Genomic DNA, 17,374 nt, shown 5'->3' with positions numbered 1-17,374 from the left:
ATTCTCTACCCCTTGACCAATCGAAGTACAGCTTTCCAGGACCAAATTTAACTTTAAAAAAAAAAACTTTTCAAACATTTTTTCAATACAAGTCCTACAAGCCCAAAGTTATAAACAATCTAATAAATGCTTTTTACAAAAGTGCTCTGCAGTTCCCATTAAATAGGAGCCTCAACTGATACCAGAGACAATGCATGCACCATGTGTACATTAAATAGTTATACATGTCTGTATTGCAATTTATGTAATAGGTTAGAGCTACTTTAATAACTGACATTTTTTCGGTCATAAAATATATTTTCTGGTGTTCTGGAAATCCCCTAAGCATTCCGTGGGTGACTAGATGTGTACATCTCCACCCCACCCCAACTGTCCTTGGCAAGGAGCTTCACAAAATCCGTCCATGCTTTTCCAAGTCCAAATTAAATTAATAGTTTATTGCTTAATAAATTAAAATCATTACAATCTAAAAAAATAAAGAGATATATAAAGTGGGTCAACCTTCAGTACAATCATCATGAGATCAAAATGTATCTTTAAAAGTCTTCAGCAATATTTGAAACAGAGACACAAAACACAATATATGTCGAGATATGAAAGGGACTGCAATATCTATGTTTACAAATAATGATTCAGCTATTCCGTACTGTGGCTCCGCCGATCAGTTCTGCCAGAACCAGCTTAATAAACTTGAGAAATCTTGAAGTGAACTGGCTGGAAACACTCTTTGAGTAGGTGCCCACCGCTATTGCGCACACTAATGTTTAGGCATTTGAATATTGGTTTTATATCATATGTATTTTATTTCTTTATTTGTACAGTGCAACAGTCATCCCCGAAGGAATTTCACAGCGATAGGATTGCTGAGAGCTCTCAATTCGGAATTAGGGGTTTAATTGCGGGTTCCAAATTTCCAGAGCACAACAAGTTAGGGCCAACGTAAACCACTTGAGTAAGCATTTACTCTGCATCCCCCACATATATGGCGTAATTGTGCAGTTTCTCCCTTAATGCAGCTCTTCCAAAGCCCCCTTCCAGGGATGAAGTCTAATTGGCACCTCATTATTTGTCGTTCTGTCGCCAGAGGCCAGGGATGTCAGAGATATGGTTGGCAATGTAATGGGTCACAGAGAGCCAGTACGAATCCGGCGAAGGATGGTTAGCAGACCGGTTGAAGAGCAGAGGGGCTAGAATGCATCCCTGCTTCAGCTCTTTGTTGGTTGCAATTTTGCATGAAGTAAGCTCATTTGATGTAAATTTGATTTTGACCCAAGTATTGAAATATAAGCTAATGATTGCTTTCATGAGCTGCGAGTGAATGCCCCACGTTGCCAGTTTTTCCCTTAACTTTCCTCGATTGATTTTGTGAAAGGCTGGCCATGAGGGCTGCGTATACCAATTTTCCTTTGTCTTCATTGGTGTATCAACTAGCATGGCCAAGGACAGAAGGTTGTCGCCTATACTACATCCCTTAATGAAGCCTGTTGCAAAAGGAATGATTATGCTCTTTTCTCTGACCCATTTTTCGAGCCCTTTCTGGAGGAGTTGAGCGTGTACCATCCCCTCAAAATCGTGGAGTGCAATTGGATGGTAATTTTCGACTAGAGTTTTAGAGCCTTTTTTCATTCTAGAAGCACACCACCAAGGAGCTGCGCCAGCTGTCCGGGATTGAGTGAGACTACAAAATGGCACAAACAGAAAAAATTATCAGCTTTGATTGGCTAAATCAGAGGATACACGCGTTCACGCTTTTTCAAGTCCAAAGGCGTCAGGGAATTTCAGGCGTTTTTTTTGCCAGATGTGTATATATTTTTAATGTACGACTACCGGAAGCCTGCTCAACAGACTTAAACAAATTCTAAACAGCACAAAGGAAAAACTGGGCTCTGTGTACATGCCACATTTAGCGTCTGTTTAACCTTATTTTCTGCAGCATGTAGTGAAACATTCCATAGTAGTCAAAATAGAAGAATCAAATTTTGGAACATAGGCAACAACTTTGCCATGATTCTTCACTAACTAATCTATATAAACATTGATGGATTTGAAAAAAATTGTGAATTATGTTTGTATGTGCCGATTGGTCAGATGGACCATGTGATTAAATTATAACTGCAAAGGCTTTATCGGTACCTCAGAAATATTCCCTGAGTCACATGTGCTGTGTTAGTGGGAATAACATGTACATAGAGTACGTCGGCGGGGGGAACACGTGTATGAGTAATAATGGGATTGTTTAGTAAGCCATACAAAAACTATAGAACTGCCTATGTGGTAAAGGAATGTGCAAATATCCTGGGCTATTATATGACCATAATATGGAAAATATTTAATGTGTTCACTGTCCCTGTGAATTATGGAAAATATTTGATGGATCCCTGTGAAATATGGGCTTTATCATCATCTTGACAACTCCAAACCTTTAAGTACAACTTTAACATTTCACTTTGTTTATGCATTACTCAATTCATGAAAGGGAAGCAAAACCTGAGCACTCTAATTCCAAACAATGTTCATTGTTAGCTGTGTTCCACGGGCAGGATATATATTTATTTTTTACAATGTACAGGGTAGTTTTCTAAAATTCTATATCAATAACTACATAACTATTTCCTCCTCATTTGTTACAGACAGCTAAACAGTAAAGTCCAGTATTTACTAGTTTTAAATAATCTTTTTCATGTCTCAATAAAAATTACTTTTTTGACTAAATGGCCAAAAATAAATATGTTCTATAAAAATATTAAATGCTAACATGCTCGACCTCATGATAATATAGCAGAGCCCCTGAATGGTATCATAGGATCATACATATATTTATAATGTCTAAACAGAGTCCCCTTGTGTTTGTGGAACAGAAAACTCTATCTATGAACTATTTTATAGTTTAAAGTGCATGTGCCTATCTTTTGATACTTCATTTTTTTGTATAATTTACTGGTTTGTAACCGTAGAACCGTTTCTCCTCTTTCAAGTGCTCATGCTCTAATACAGCTTGTCATTCTCGAGCAAAAGCGTGCTCATTCAAAAACAAAGAAAACTATTCTTCTATTCCAAAGGTTCATCTTAGTACTTGCTTTGCATTATAACTCTCCTATAAATATAAATATATATATATATACGCCTATATACATACATACACCCACCCATACACACGTAGTTTTTGACTCCCCACAGATTCCAGAACTTTCTTTCACAGAAATGTGAGTAAAATGTGTTTTGTTTTTTTGTTAAAGTTTGAGGTTTGCAGGAGATTCTGGGAAATTAAGCCTGGTTAGAGTCACGCAAGTCACCCCGCCTTAGATTCCCCCAGGTGTCTAGTTTTAAAATATTTGCATGTTTGCCAGGTTTCCCAAGATGTGGGCTGAGTTGGGCCCTAAATTCCACAGCTGCCCACTTTTCAAAAAAAGTGTCCGTTTTCAGTGGAAAAATGTGATGCGACCATTTTGTGTTTGGAGCGGTTTCCTGTCTCGGGCACTACACCTACCCACACATGTGAAGTACTACTTTTATAGGCACATATTCGGGACATAGGATAGTAGAACACTTGTTATTGCTAATTGGATTTTTGCTGTATTTGTGTCTTCTAGATGTAAGCCAATGTGTAAAAAAGAAGACATTTTGAAAAATACCTTCTAAATTATATGCTAGCACATGTATCCACAAATTTAGAGATGTACAAATAACCACTGCTCCTAAACTCCATATCTTGTGCCCACTTCAGAAATACATATGTTTCCATGATACTCATGTTTCACTCTACCTGTGAATTGATCTATACTCTGTACACAATGAAAAACCATTGTACGGTGCAGATCAGTTGTTAGCTCTGGGTACCTTGGGTTCTTGGAGAGCTTACAAACCCTATAGATCCCTGTAACCAAAAGGGTCTAGCGGACATAGTGGTACAATGTTTTTGTAAGTCGACCATTGTGACAAAATTACAGATGAAAACGTTCTCACAAATGGCCTTTTTTCCTACTCATTTTCAGAACTTCTTTACTTGACCAGTTAGTTTATTTTGGAAAACCTTGAGGGATCTACACATGTGGTCCCTTGCTGAATTTAGAATGTTGCCTACTTTTCAGATTTAGATATCTTTTCTGGATGGCCCATGGGTTCTACAGGGTTTCCCAACTCAAACTGGCCGAACCACATTTAAGAAGACCACATTTGTATCACAGCAAATGTTTTGCAATTTACAAACACGTTTCAGAAATTTTTTGCTAATTACTGTTGAAATTAAAGTTTAGGATGTTGAGTTTAGAATATTGAACAAGTAAATAGACATGGAAGTCTCTTTCCTTGGGCTACCTACTTGCTCAGAATTTTAAAACTCTTGGAGGAGCTAAGTTGCTGCTGCTACCGTGTGGAAATGGAGACATTCATTTTATAAAAAAGTTTAACATACCATTTCAAAGGGAGAAGGGTCATTCTCCTACCCCCGCAATGCAAAATGAAATGAAGGCGGCTGAATTGGTGTTTGCAGGTGAAGTGGAAAGTCACTCCTGATACTGGTCATTGTGTGGTGGAGTGCTGTGTGTAATGGCAAGTTCTGCAGCTTGTAGTCGGCCATTGTTCTTTACTCCATGCAGTGGGCGACAGAACCACATATATTCTTGGCCACCTTTTGAACTGATTTGAATCTAGAGTGTTGGCTAACATGACTTGGGCGTGCAGGTATTGCCACCTTTTTGCACGAACTGGGTTCTATTGTTGCATAGGGGATCCGAGGAGGGATCCCTACGGATGGGTCTATGGGAAGGAGAGAAATCTATGGTCTTTGCATGAGTAAATTGCTTTGAAATGCTTGGTAGGTACAGGCAGGAATAATTCATTCTTTCCACTTCACTTTCTCTCACGGTTTCTCACACTCTTCCTTGTTCTGCTCTAAATCCTTCCGCCCATACATACTGTGTGATACTTGACTTAAGTGCTGCAAAAATCTGAATAAATGCAAATAAGTAATAGAAATTAAATAAGGGTTTCGTTTGAATAGCAGCATGAATCCCATAAACAATACAAAATTACCAGTATGGCATGAAAAGTTGTTTGCTAAATAAGGTACATGCCTCGTACCAGCCTGAAGGAATTGTTTGTTACTCATATGCTGTTGATTATAGTGTGTCACAAGGTCACTGTCCATCATCAGCTCTCTGCAGTTCTGGCCATCGGATACATGCTAGGAAGAGGCTAATATTAGATAGCTCTGTGCTCTGGATACATGCACTAAATATGCAACGCGCAAGCCATAGACTCGAATCTCTGCCACTCAACAGTCTGAGGGCGATTCAACTCATGTCATTTAAGGAAACTGTTACATAAGAATTAAGAGACAGCTTGTGCTGTATGCCACATAAATAATTATTATTGTGAGAACAGCAAAATGTGGCAACATGGCATCCCGTAGCCATTAGTTTTTGTTGCGTGGTATGCTTCAGATTTGAGTGCAACTCACTGCGGATTTTCTGGAGTAGTCAACAACTACTAAAACAAAAGGTGGAAAGCTTTGACCCTGGCTCATCCAGTAATATTGCACTTTTTCTGAGATTTTTTTTAAGAATAAGTTATAAAAATTGATTATTTTCGGGAAATATTTAGAGAGTGGTATAATGTATAAGCTCGTAATAATGTCCACTACCTTATGCATACATCATAATTGAACGCCTGCTAACCCAGTATAAGCTTCACTCACTAATTTCCTTATTATAGTTTATCCCATATATTTCAATACATTTTGATTGATGCTACGTGCATCAGGTACTACTGTATACATGCATATCGAATATAATATGGACTCCACTAGAGATGACTGATTAAAGGCATGAGAAACTAAAGGGAATTTAGAAGCAAAAGCGAAACTAAATGTAACTAAATTATATTTTGGTTGTGAACATACCACTGTGTTGTCAAATTATAAACAGAGAAGTTAGTATCTTGCGTAAAAAGTATGCAAATGCGCAACTTCATCAACATTCGAGATGCAGGTAGGATTTCGCAAAGATTTCCTTCCACTTACAAAGTTTTTCTACCTTCCAGGTTTTCGCCCTTCACAAAGATTCCCAGTATTCCTCCATCTGTCTGAAGGTTTTCTTTACACTGTGGGATGATAATTTGATGACTAATGGAACTGACCAGACAAAACAGGACCCAAAGAATGCGATAATTTGCTAACTATGCATTCTCATCATAATTCCACGCTGAAAAAAGTAAGTATTTTTTTCTGCACTGCATTTTTACATTTTATTTCGCCTTTGACATAATGAAAGGGAAAAACACTGAATGATTTTTCAGTAGAGTACTTTTCCCAAACAATTTTTGTAGTGTCCAATAAGGATGCGTGCAATATAACATGTCATAAAAGTAACGTTTTTTGAAGGGATGTCTTTAAGTGAAAATCTTTTAATCTAGGATAAGTTTTTTATTAGACGTTTGAAAAGGTTTTTTAAAGTCTCTCCTCTGTCCATCGCTACATTTAATATCATGCATATGTAGGATAAGGCCCCGATTATGGTCGGCCCAATTAATTATGGTATGTTCAGCATATCCTGTTACTGCACTTATCGGGGTTAAGATTTGTGCAATAAGATTTGCACCCCCTGTATTTTTCCCTTTCTCTCCTTTGACTTGAAAAAACACAAACAGATGTGTCATCGGATTAGCTACTAGAATCTGGTCTTACTCACCGTTATCAAGGAATATCGTATTGAGGCAAGGGAGAAAGGCGGCATTGCTACGCACGCACTAAGTCATGCAATACATGTTTAAGAGTTGTAAATCATGAAATTTTGTACCAACATTGACCAAACTTCAAAAACGTATCAGTAGGAAATCAAATGTTTTAATGGCAAACTTGGTCACGAATAATAACAGGATTTTGAAAGAGTCAAGTAAACGGTGAATGCCCTCTTCCAATGGAAAGTGCAATATAGCCTTATGTATCGCCTTATATCTTCTAAAAAGGAGAAGTTATCATTTAGTTGAAACAAAGCATTGTGGGTAGCAATGTATTATGGTATTACAGTACAACGTGTGCATTATGATAAAATTATAATTAAAGCTCCCTAATTTCCGTTTTTACTGATCTTTACAGATAAATACAGACAGAAAACATTGATTTTGTTGTCTGTATTTATTTTTAAATGTAGATAAAAATGGAAATTGGGTTACTTTTTGAGTAATTCAAAATAATGTCTCCCATGGCTGCCAGGCCAATAGCTGTGTGCATTGATAGGTAAGGGGGTCTAAAAAAGAAAGTGTTTTAGTAAAGAGGCTTTAACACCAGTAAATTTGCACAAAGTTGATACTGAAATTTGCATATTTTCTTAAAAGTGCATTAATGTATCTTCTGTGGGTGTTTACAGCATTGAAACCTAGTAAGCATTCAAGCATGAGTGCATATTTACCGGTTAAAAACATTTGGAAATATACTAATTTCAGCTTCATTTTTCCTCAAAACCCTCAATTTAATATGGATAAATACAGATAAAATTAGCAAAAAATAAATATGGATGAATACAGACGGAAATGTCAAAAAAAATAAATGCCATAAAACCGGAAGCCCTAAATATAATCAACCTGACCTTCGGTTTCATAGTATGTAACCAGCCACTCTCTGTGGCATTGTAGGACAATCATACATGGTTACCTGTAGAAATTCACACTTAGTATGGCCAAGGAGATGCCACACTCATGAGTGGTGGGGTTTGAAACCTAAAATAAATCACAAAACCCAATTAACAATAACGTTGATTCAGAGAAGCCAATATTATGGACCATCCAACATGGCCGCCATGGTCTGATATCCTATTTACCCTTCAGTGTTGAATTGCCATTGCAGACTCCCAAGTGAATAAACATGTACAATTATATATGTTAAAAAAGAAAAAAAATGAACAAGCATACCAAATGATGACACTGAAAATGTGTAAGATGTGCGCTTTGTGCGTGTATTGGTCGATATCTACATTTTGTGTAATGGGGTCTTGGTGGAATGAAAATAAGTCACGGGCTGAGGGCTGAATAGTGTGTATATTTCTCCCGACCCTCAAAGTGCCATTTCTGAACCATACTACGTGATGCCAATTACGTTTCTTGTGCTGCCCATCAATGTCCTTCCCACATACGCAGACAATGTAAATAGTGTATTAGGATGTGCTGTGCTCCTCTACCGCCATGAATAGGACCCTCTCACAACATTAAAGAGGAGATCGACGCCTTCACAGTTTGTGGTCACCAGCAAAACCCCAAAAACGTATTCCAGACTGTCCTTACGATTATTCATTCAATGTCCACATTTTTGATCGTGTGAAAATCTACAGGTCTGATTGACGCGTCATCGGTCTGCGTTCCCTGTTTCACGCTGTTACTAACAGTGAGGTGGCCCTATAGCCCTGTGCCGCCTGTCACAAGTGTGCGGCCCGTCCAAGGCCTTGCTTTCTCTCCTCCAAGGTGTTTTTCCGTGCAGTGTCCTGGGAGGGACAGCCCCCTTGCACTGCTCTGGGCTTAGAGGCAGCTCTCGCGGTCCTGCAGCCTCGCGTCATGAGAATATTTCATGAATGTGTATGCACACATATGTAGATGCATCGAGGTGGCGGTCCATCTGCTGGTTGTAGGCATCAGCAGCCCTTTTTGGAGAGCACGACTTCCTTTTTCATTATCACACTTTGGCACAGAGCAAGAGAAGGAAAGGCATAAAAGGGGAAAAGAAAGAAGGTGAAAGAGAACAATAGGAGAACAGCAACAAAGTGAGGAATGGGGATGACAACGACCCTGCAGGTGTCCGAGATAGAGACGTTCAGTTATGCAGGAAAGAGTAATCAAGTGTGTTCAGGACTAGGCTGCATTAATATTCAGCAAACGTGGCATTTGTCAATGCCAGCTGGTCCCTGTTGAAAAACATGGGGGCCCTTGACTTTAAATATATATATATATATATTTACAGATTAAGCACTGCATTGAGACGCGTTGTGTCCTGCCGTTAACATGCACAGGCCTGTCCCACCCTTTTGCTTGATAACATGTACAACTGTCTAAATACTAGGCTTGGGCACAATTTCAGTCATGGGAGTAATTTAAGTCATTTTCATACTTCTGTACTACTCTTTGGCGTGGAATTACGGATAATGACGCGATTACTCCTCGTATAATTTTGGGGAAAAGATCCTAATGCAAGACCACATTTAGCAAGGGCGATGGTGAACTCGCTATTTGCGTTCTGCTGCATTTAGCACCGCCTCTTGCCTCAAAATGCATCCTTGGATTCGTTTTGGATGCAAGGGTACATTTTGCGGTAAAAAAATAGCACTCCATTTCAGTAGTGACTTGGAGGAAATATTAACCCAGGAGCACATTTACTGAGTGGCCGCTCACACTTGCTATTTGTGTTCTGTTGCATTTAGCGCAAAATGCCGGCTCACTTCCATTTTAGGGGCTAAGAAATAGCGCTCAATGCAGAATGACTCTTCTCGCATACTTCAAGTGTAATCTAGTGGAATGTATTGGTAATTCTGCATGATTATGCTACACTGAATTACACAAAGTATGCCCACTCCTACTAAAAACAAGAGCACTTAAGTGCCAGGACTCGTGCGTCAGTACTTCTTTTGTTCAATGTATTTTCTTTATATCGTCATTTTATTTATTTGTTTTGTCATCCGTGTGTTTTTAATCTATAACCAGTCTGTGGGTTACAGTAACTCAAAAGTGATAGTACTTTGTCTCAGCCCCAGAAACAATTACAGTTTCCACTGAAACTAAAAAGGGATTCCATGCCTGTCTAAGTACATCTGCGCTCCAGGAAGCACGCATGCCATTCCATTCAAATGATATCAGTGGGTAATTGTTTTAAGTTTATTATTTCATTGCACGCATACAATAACCAAGTATTGAGATAGGGGCACGTTTTCTTTTCACTTTTGTGGCCTACACTTGCAATAAAATACGTATAAAAATAAAAAATAAATGCCTCATCTTGCAAAAGCTAGACCCTAATGGCTTTACCAAAGCATGTTCATTGTGTACTAAATGCTCTTTATTAACAGGCCTAGTCGCTGTTTTGAGGTACACATATCGTCTCGCATCGCAGCCATGTCAAAATATACCCAGTTTCTACCTATATGTAAATCAGTAGATCGAGATATAAGTAGAAATCGTATTTTAGCACCGGATGCCTGTATTGGGACAGGACCTCTCACTTTGACGTCAGACATCCTATATTAAAACGGGTCGGGAACAGGCACTAATTTAGGTCAGGAGGAGAAACCTTGCTATTCAAAAGTAAGTGTCCAATCAGACCATTAAATCGGCTAATAGTGACGCGTGTTCTTCACAGGGCTTGGAAACAGCTGAAGGGAGGTAAGACGCGCTACCTGACATCAAGTTGTAGTTAAAACCATCCCATCCTTAGGCAAAGCTCCACACGCGCGGTTTCTCGTATATGCACAAGGTGTACCTCGTGCTCCAGTACCACAGGCTCCCTCCCCACTCCCTCCCCTCGGGTACATTCACCGAGAGGGCTGGAGCACCGTGATCAAAAGGGCTTCCGGTGAGGGTATGCGGGAAATCTCACAATCCTGTGCGGTCCGTACTGATGAGAGCGAATAATGTGTGTGTGCAGCCATGCGCTCCCATACATACCCATAGCTCCTTCCTACCCCAAACCCCTTGTAACCTCACCCGGCCTGCGATGAAAATAGTGCTTGTTTGCGTGAAAAATGAAAGGTTCACAATGGAAACGAATAAACGTTGTTTTTTTTCAGTGTACTCCAAATGTCAAAGTTTAGGCCTATGGCTGTGTGCGTTCAATGCTGAGGTGAAGGATTTCTGAGCACCTTCAAAGTAGGCAGGAAGGGGGAATCCGAAAAGGGATGGTTTATAAAGCATTCTAGAATGCACCGAAGCGCGGCTTTCTGTTCCAAATACCCTTTTTTTGAGCGCAGGTGTGCGCGGCCCACCTGTAGTCGGGCATCGGTGGAGCTGATGCTCAGATTGTTTTAGAAACGAAAGTAAATGCATGTATGAGCCAAAAAAGCGTTTTTATTCTCCATTTCCTAAGTGATACATCTGGTGTTTCGAAGCTTTTCAGTGCATTGCTGGACCGGGCTCGCCGCATTTACAGTACGGGAACATTTCCGAGTGCCCCCATGAAGGACAGAGAGCTTCGGGGTGAACCTCGACACCTCAGTTTTGTTTGGCAATATCAGACACGAGGTGCAGTTCGAAAATTACTGATTAAATAACCTATCCAAAGGCTAGATATATATATATATATATATATATATATATATATATATATATATATATATATACATGCGTCTCTTTGCTGGAAACGGGACATTAAGAGGGAGGTAACAACGTACGTATAAAAAACTACACACTAATTTGAAATGTAAATATAACATAATTGATACAAATTTATAATAATTATTTTGTTACGTAAAATTTAACATGTTAGGCCGTAATTAGGCTGTTCGAGACTGATTTAATAGTTTGGATTTATAGCAAACATGATTTGTGAATACACTATTTCAAACGACCAGTGTAAATCTGTTTAAAACAAAATGATAAATTAAAATCATCGAACAGCCATAATAAGAAAGGTGCTTACAGTAATAATTACTCAATTTCCATTTGTTCTTAACAAAAGAACATGCCTGGCGTGTGGATGTGCAAGTTTCATCTCCCAAGTAGCAGCGTTGGATACAGCCATTTCTGATTGTCATCGTCTTGCAATTTGTGTGAATCGTCTTTTTTTGTTTATAATTTGCACATTAATGTTGTTAAATTATATATTGCTGTAATGGTCGTATAATGCGCAGCCAGTCAATTTATATATGTAGACATATACTAATATGTCTGGTTTTCTATGCCCCCACACGCGATTCCGTTTTTTAAAAGTCGACGCTCACACGAGAAAATTAAACATGCAGTGTAGCGACAAGTTTTTGACACACGTGTGCGCGTGTGTGTGTGTATATATATATATATATGTATATATGTGTATATATATATATATATATATATATATATATATATGTGTGTGTATATATATATATGTGTATGTGTATATATATATATGTGTATATATATATATGTGTGTGTATATATGTATATATATATATGTGTGTGTATATATGTATATATATATATATGTGTGTATATATGTATATATATATATATATGTGTATATATATTTATATATATATGTGTATATATATGTATATATATATGTGTGTATATATGTATATATATATATGTGTATATATGTATATATATATGTATAGTGTTAATGGCCAAAAATATTTTCTAATTATGCGGCGACCTTATAACTATGGTTCGTTATTTTCTAGTTCTATCACGCTATTATAGTTTACGAAATGTAAAGAGAGTCCAGTCACTATCTTTCTAGTTTTTCTACGAGAGACGATGTGGCATTATGTGTCCCCAAAACGCTGCCTCAGTCGTGTGAGAGGTTTCCAGGAAAGAGTATAAGATGCGCGCGCGCGTTTGTGTGGTCAATAAACTCACAGGAGTCTTATGTTTGTGTGGTTAAAAGCCCACCCCAGGAATATCTTAATCATATGCCCGTTAGTATAGTGGCGGTAGAGCGCGGCGTGACCTCGGCACGGATAGACGCGACGGGCGTATTCATTGGGGACTTCTGAGCGCTAAACGGAGATGGAAAGAGCCTGGGTGCTAGGACAGGAAGAGCCCTTCTCGGTGGACTGTGAGTCACATCACAGACCACAGTGAAGGCACATCGGGGGCATGTGTTTTAAGAAGGTAGTATGGCCCCAACGCACGTAGGCGCACTCTATAGTGCGGATAAACGTACAGCAGAAAATAGATACGTTCCAGACGCGAGCTCCAGCTCAGAATAAATAGACTGAAGGTAAACAATCTAAGCTTATAAGAAATGTACGGATTTTGAGTAGCTGGACATTAAACTATAGCGTAGCTCTACATTATCTATAGTTAGACACACGCAACAGCAAGCGAAACACTGTAGACGTTAGACAACAAGACATCAAATGAAGTTCTACATAGCATAGTCAGACGAGCACTAGAGCCAGATGTGCATTTTAGTACAACATTATAGCCATACATGTAGTGCATTTATAAATGTTGCAGCTATATATACTCAATAGCCAGATATACTGCGTAGTTTTCTATTAACATACGTGGAATGCAGTCAGATGTTATAGTAAGGATGCAAACACATATAACTTTACATAGAGTTTAGACATACACGAAAGCTAATCGTATAGTAAATATATACAATTAACTACAGCCAGCTATATAATAACGGGATAAAGCGCGGTTAAGCATCCAATAAAGTCATGGCTACAGTGTAGACGGGCTTACACTACAGAGATACGCAGGAGAGAAATGAACTATAGCTAAACACGCCCTAGACCTGCAGGTATAGCACGGCTGCGATTAGACAGACCTACAGCACGTTCCAACTGGTGGGACAGTGTGCGCCTAGCTACAGCACAGACAGATGGGCACAGTGCAGCCAGGCCACGCCAGAGACGTGTGGGCGAACACACCGACGTCCGAGTGTTCGCATTGCAGCACACGTACAACGCCGTACACTCGGCCGGGTACCAGGGAGGCTGGAGGCAGGCAGACAAAACGGCTGAAGTGGAGCTCTGACAGGGGTAATTAGCTCGGGTACACTATGAGGTGGGTGCAGGGAGGCAGATAACAAGCAGGCGAATGGACGGACTGACTGACGTGCAGGCCTGAGGGAGATACACACCAGCACGGATACATGGGGGGGGGGCAGGTAGGTATATACACGTAAACAGACGTGCACGGCGGACGGGGATGAAAAGCACGCGTACAATCTGACAGGGATGTTTACATAAAACAAGCAGACCGAAGGACGGCTGACGTGGCGCCCTGGCGGAGATAACTATTAGCACAGGTACAACTTGGGTGGGTGACGGGGAGGTGCATATAAGACCAGCAGGCGGGCGGACTACTTATTGACAGACTGACTGACGTGAGGCTCTGGCAGAGATGAAACGGGACAGATGGAGCGAGATCCCTGGTAGTTTGTCAGTCTGCTCTTACGACCATGTAAATACCTTGCTCCAGGCTCGGCGTCTGGCGGCGCCTCGCTTTTCCCGCTCTCGGTCACCGGCGACGGTTACTGACTGAACCCCGGCCCCATCTTCTACCCTCGGCAGACTGCGGAGGCGCGGGCAGTCGAGCTCTGCATGAGACGGTGCCACTCACCGCCCCTCCGTCCCCTCTATTAGAAATTCCCGGAGGTAATTCTGATTTTTAAAGGGGGAACTTTATTCACACGTTTATGGGCCTTCCCTCTTGCTTGTGGTTTCTGACTTTAAAGGGTTCTCGTTTGAACCTTCGCGTGTAGAGCCTGAGGGCTGGCCGAGAATATTCCTTCTGCCCGCCACAGGCCTGCTCACTAGACCGTCCCTCGCCCTGTCTGTCTCACGACAGCTCAGATGTACAGAGGGAAAGGCAAGGCCTTCACTGGTGTAACACTACAGAGACTGTAAAGTAGCCACCAACGGGCGTTAACAATAATAACGAAAGAGGTCCTTAATAGAAAAAAAAACGGCCACCATGTCCCGCTCTTCGGAAAGCATTGCCACGCGCTCCTATCACCACACCAGGCCATTCACGTGAGGGCTCGCGGACAACTCTCCAAGTGCAGAGAATTAATTAATTACATTTGAGATCTAGAGACATGTCACCAAGACATAGGTTAGATTCGCCTATTCTCGTAGCTTGATTTATATCGCGTATTCCATTTCTAGGCAGTGTATATGACAGGTGTTACTTTCACTCACTTTTACGGTACTCAGTTCACCGACCTGTAAAGGATGGAAGGCAGAGGTAGCTTTGTAGGAATGTGAACTTGAGTAGGTGTCAGCAGTGAGTTTTAACCCTCTGATCCATCTTGAGACCCACACATCCACCCTTACTTGTGTTAAATGAGCAAACACAGCGGTGGAGGACTGGGTGGTATTATAGCTCACATATATGTATTTTTTTAGATGTACATTTACAAAGTGAAAGCAAGAATAAAAGAAAACACAATGGAATAAATTAGGTAGTTAAATAATCATACGGTCAGACAAAGGGGGAACAATCAAAGTCAAGGGGCAGGAGTGTCAACCAGACTGGAAGGACCAGCACAGTTTCAGAAGGTCTAAGGAAAGAGATAACAAGTGAACAGAAAGCATAAAGTTCAAACGCACGGTATGAAAGAAGTATCAAATCCGGATAGAGAGGAGTCTAGGGAAGGTAAGCCATGTTAATGCTGTTGATGTTCACTCAAGATTAACCATTTGACATGTTTCTTGAAAGATGCAGTGGATGGGTTGGATCTGATCTCCGGAGGAAGAGCGTTCCATGTCATACATTCACCCCAGTACAGAGATCTGGGCCTAAATCCATCGTTTTTTTGCTCACCATGCCGTTCCAGTTTGAACCCAGCCATATGCAAATCAGTCTTGACCCTGTGCCTCATGGGAACAGTCCAGCCCGAACAGCCAAGTCAGGTCCTCCCTGGACTGGAAACAAGCATCCTAGGACCGGTTTCGGGGTTTCACCCCTCTTCAGCCAGGATAGCTTGATTCCAGTGGCATGGAGAGCACAGGACCCACGTCTGGGCATAACCCTCCCACTCGGGGTGACAAATGCAAAAATAACTATTGATGGACAGAATGCAGCTATCCTGGCTGAAGAGGGGTGACGTGGGCCCCGTGCTCTCCATGCCACTGGAATAAAGCTATCCTGGCTGAAGAGGGGTGAAACACCGAAACCGGTCCTATGATGCTTGTTTCCAGTCCAGGGATGAGGGATGACCTGACATGGCAGTTCGGGCTGGACTGTTCCCATGAGGCACAGGGTCAAGACTGATTTGCATATGGCTGGGTTCAAACTGGAACGGCATGGTGAGCAAAAAAAAAGATGGAATTAGGCCCAGATCTCTGTACTGGGGTTAATGTATGACATTGTTCTGCATTCTGTCCATCAACTGTTGTTTTTTCATTTGTCACCCCGAGTGGGACGAGTATGCTCAGACGTGAGTCCCGTGCTCTCCATGCCACAGGAATCAAGCTATCCTGACTGAAGAGGGGTGAAACCCTGAAACCGGTCCTAGGATGCTTGTTTCCAGTCCAGGGAGGAACTGGCCTGGCAGTTCGGGCTGGACTGTTCCCATGAGGCACAGGGTCAAGACTGATTTGCATATGGCTGGGTTCAAACTGGAACGGCATGGTGAGCAAAAAAAACGATGGATTTAGGCCCAGATCTCTGTACTGGGGTGAATGTATGACATTGTTCTGCATTCTGTCCATCAACTGTTGTTTTTGCATTTGTGACCCAGAGTGGGAAGGGTATGCCCAGACGTGGGTCCCGTGCTCTCCATGCCACTGGAATCAAGCTATCCTGGCTGAAGAGGGGTGAAACCCCAAAACCGGTCCTTTGATGCTTGTTTCCAGTCCAGGGAGGACCTGACTTGGCAGTTCGGGCTGGACTGTTCCCATGAGGCACAAGGTCAAGACTGATTTGCATATGGCTGGGTTCAAACTGGAACGGCATGGTGAGCAAAAAAACGATGGATTTAGGCCAAGATCTCTGTACTGGGGTGAATGTATGACATTGTTCTTCATTCTGTCCATCAATAGTTCTTTTTGCATTTGTCACCCCGAGTGGGACGAGTATGCTCAGACGTGAGTCCCGTGCTCTCCATGCCACTGGAATCAAGCTATTCTGGCTGAAGAGGGGTGAAACCCCAAAACCGGTCCTTTGATGCTTGTTTCCAGTCCAGGGAGGACCTGGCCTGGCAGTTCGGGCTGGACTGTTCCCATAGGGCACAGGGTCAAGGCTGATTTGCATATGGCTGGGTCCAAACTGGAATGGCATGGTGAGCAAAAAAACGATGGATTTAGGCCCAGATCTCTGTACTGGTGTGAATGTATGACATTGTTCTGCATTCTGTCCATCAATAATTCTTTTTGCATCTAAGTGTTGATGGTCATCCATGCATGATTGCAGAACCTGAATTTGGTGCTGTCTTCTTGCCAGGATTGCTGCTTGATTTGTTCATTCAACACTAGCTTGAATGACTGGTGAGGCAAGCTGTTATGCCAGAGTTGTTCAGCATTCAAAAGTTTAATTGCTGCTGCAATTTTTCCCCTACCAGAAATATGCATTCGGGTGCATGTTTGATGCAATTTCTTGCCATAACAATGTTCTTAGTGTGTTTGGTTTTGCCTGCCTCAGTAGCAATGTGTATTTAAGTAAAGACCATTCTTGCACCAGTTCTTGGCCCCGAAGGCCAAATTCCAGTTTGATTTGCGCTGGGAGGCACTTTGCATCAGGTGGA

General features: G+C 41.2%; 1 long non-coding RNA gene across 1 annotated transcript in view; it reads left to right on the top strand.

Moving 5' to 3' along the window:
* The window catches only part of LOC146856527 (uncharacterized), a 1,813,942-nt gene that overhangs the window by 504,781 nt on the left and 1,291,787 nt on the right, over positions 1-17,374 (top strand). The window contains exon 4 of the long non-coding RNA XR_014981506.1: positions 6,040-6,209. This is a non-coding gene — a long non-coding RNA (uncharacterized LOC146856527). The remainder of the gene's footprint in view (positions 1-6,039; positions 6,210-17,374) is intronic.

This window comes from Triturus cristatus, chromosome 4_1 (genome assembly GCF_964204655.1).
Source record: "Triturus cristatus chromosome 4_1, aTriCri1.1, whole genome shotgun sequence".
Lineage (NCBI taxonomy): Eukaryota > Metazoa > Chordata > Amphibia > Caudata > Salamandridae > Triturus > Triturus cristatus.
Note: the sequence above shows the minus strand (reverse complement) of the source record. Positions and strands in the feature narration are given on the sequence as shown.